Below are 3,164 nucleotides of genomic sequence, written 5' to 3'. Positions count from 1 at the left end.
TATATATATATATTTTACAGGTGTTTTACATGTTTTGAGTTATGCATTTGTGTTTTAACTAATGACAAGATTTTTTTTTTATAACATCTTAGATGGAAATAATGTCTCAATGCAAAAGAAAAAGTAGTGCCAAAATTATTTTTTTTCGTATAATTTTAGGGTGATATGTGACCCAGACTTGTTTTTGACAAGTTTTGTGAGCTTCACAAGCACAAGCAGCCTATGCTCCTGAGACAAACTTGATTTTAATGCCAGATGTTCCTTGAGGGACGTGTCGGTTCCTTGATGCTCACTCAATTACCCATAAGTCACTCTGTGGTTGCTACAGCGACATGGCACTTACCCTTAGCACCCAGGGGGGAGGGGTGGTCAGCTGTCAGTCATCTACGGCTGTCAATCATTTAGACTGCAGCCAACTAGCTGGAAGGATCACGTGCCACAGCCTGACGGGGCAGAAACATTTAGTAATGTCTTATTCTGCACAAAATTACATTAGAAGGAAAGGGCACAGAAATGAGAGGAAGTGATTAAACTAATGAGAAATGAAAGGCATGAATCTCATAAAGAAGCAAAATAGATGCATGAAAAAGAGATAATAAGGGAGAGAGTGAGAGTGAGAGAAAGAAAGGTTGTTAGGGATGCTGGGAAGCTGACAACACACTACAACTGACCCTCAGGGCTCTTCACTTCTGTTCTCACTTCAACACACACACTCACACACACTAAACCCATCTGAATAATAAAACATAATCTCATGTCAACCTTATCAAATTATGTATTAGCTAACCAGTGGACAAAAATGTAAAAAAGGTCCAACTTCTACTCACAATAATATCACAAGTTGACTGTTTGAATTGGATTTCTAAAAATACAACATGTTGCCATTCTGGGGTATATAAATTACAGGAATTGTTTTATATAAAATATAAAAAATATATTTCTTGAGCAGCAAATCAGCATATTAGAATGATTTCTGAAGGATCATGTGACACTGAAGACTGGAGTAATGATGCTGAAAATTCAGCTTTAACATCACATTATATATTGTGATGTATATACACAAAATATATTCAAATAGAAAACAGCTCTTATAAATTGTAATAATATTTCACAATATTATTGTTCTTGTATTTTTGATCAAATAAATGCAGCTTTGGTGAACATCAGAGACTTCTTTCAAAAACATAAACACCATTTTAACATGGCTTACTCTCACAAAATAAGTGTTAATTGTTTGAAGAGAAAACACAGCATGCTATTGGTAGTGATAAAGAACACCATGACACAAGCAAGCTCTCACTGCTGTCAACAGATACCTCTGATGCTACATGAGCTTCACTTCACCAGTCAACAAGACAAACAGCGACCAAATGCCGGTAGAAAGAGAAGAAGAGAGACACAGAAGGATAGTGAGAGAAAGAGACACAGGGACAGAAATGTAAGGGCAAACGACAAAGACATTGAGTAACCTCTTTATTTGAAAAGTGTTAAATTGTTAAATAAATGTTTTGTATATAGATATATATATATATATATATATATATATATATACACTGTAAATAATGACTGTGAATTTAACGGTAAAAGACTGTAAAAATGCTACAGTAAAAACCTGTTAAATGTTTAACGGAATGGTTAATGGATAACTACTATATACGGTGAAAAACTGTATTGGACATTACATGCAATTTTACAGTAGTATACCGTTTTTGGAAGTGAAAAAGACCGTATAATTTACAGTGAATAACCGTAAATGGACATTCCCAGAATTCCCTGCGTCACATTTCAAATCTGATGTTTTTTTTGTTGAAATAACTAGTTTTCTTCTTAGTTTTTTCTTATCGGATTTGTATGTTAGGGTTGTATGTTACACCTAATGTTGTTAGATTAATGTTTATTGCATTATTTCCATTTCATGTGTGTTACGGGGTTTAGTGTTTGTGTGAATGACACTGTGCACCTTCTATATATGTTATTATTTAAAAGCTGCTTGTGATGGGCTTTGGTTCATCATGTGACTTTCTCATCACCACCTGCATTTGGTGGTTATCAGTGTATTACAAAGGTACAAAACAGATTTCAGTACTTCAAGAGGTTGGTATATTAACATTATTTCAGTTAATGAAATTACGGTATTTAACAGTAAATTTAAGTTAAAACCGTAAAACCTAAAATATTGCTACCATAATTTTTACGGTAAAATTCCAGTAACCACAGCTGCCGTTTTTTTACCGTAAATTTTACTGAATTTTTTTTACAGTGTACCTTTTGTGATGGAAATGACAAACTCTTTGTCATGCTAAGGTTAATTTCATACCTATCGTTTTATGTATTTTACATAAAAATTTTATTTTCTTTTTTGCATAATTTGACAAACTTATAACTTTTGTCAAAAAAAGTAAACTAAAGTTTGATAAAAAAGGGGAAAATGTTCATGGAAATTATGCCAGATTTTCTCATTCTATATATATAATTTATAAATTATAAATATATAAGTAATAATTGTATTTTTAATATTTTCACAAAATGAATATTGAAATGTTTGAGTTGATTATTGTGTTAATTATTATTGAAATTATTAAGTGAAATTATTTCACACTATCTAGATCATATTGATAAATTCTTGATAATTAAGATTTTTATAATTGATTTTCGTACACTGAAAATCCTTAAACACAATTTTCACTCAGAAATGACAAAGAAACAGCAAAAGTAAAAAGAAAGTAACACATATTTAGAAAGACTTCAATTGTATGAATAATGAGAGAAAAAACAATGTGTTTATTTTCTAAAACCAAAATAAAACTGAACACCTCAAAATTACAAAAAAACAAAAAACAATAAAAACGATATCTTTCAAAAAGGTCTCTTCAGTACGCTATAATGGATCAATCAAATAATGTTAAGTAAAATTAAAAAGCCGAAGCCTTTTTGCAGTGGATGTGTTGGTTTGGGCCTCATTGCCGACTGCAGTCATGTCCTCATCTCATATATAAAACACCTGTGATTCACAAATACTTGCTAAGGAACTCACATTCACATAAAGTAGCCTTGTTGAAAAGTTTGGATGAGTAAGGGCGAAACGCACAAGATGCTGTACTTTCAGTGACCTGTAGTAGCCACACTCTAAAAAATGCTGGGTTAAATACAACCCAGTGCTGGGT

Source organism: Sinocyclocheilus grahami, unplaced genomic scaffold (assembly GCF_001515645.1).
Source record: "Sinocyclocheilus grahami isolate Dianchi unplaced genomic scaffold, SAMN03320097.WGS_v1.1 scaffold44.1, whole genome shotgun sequence".
Taxonomy (NCBI): domain Eukaryota; kingdom Metazoa; phylum Chordata; class Actinopteri; order Cypriniformes; family Cyprinidae; genus Sinocyclocheilus; species Sinocyclocheilus grahami.
Note: the sequence above shows the minus strand (reverse complement) of the source record.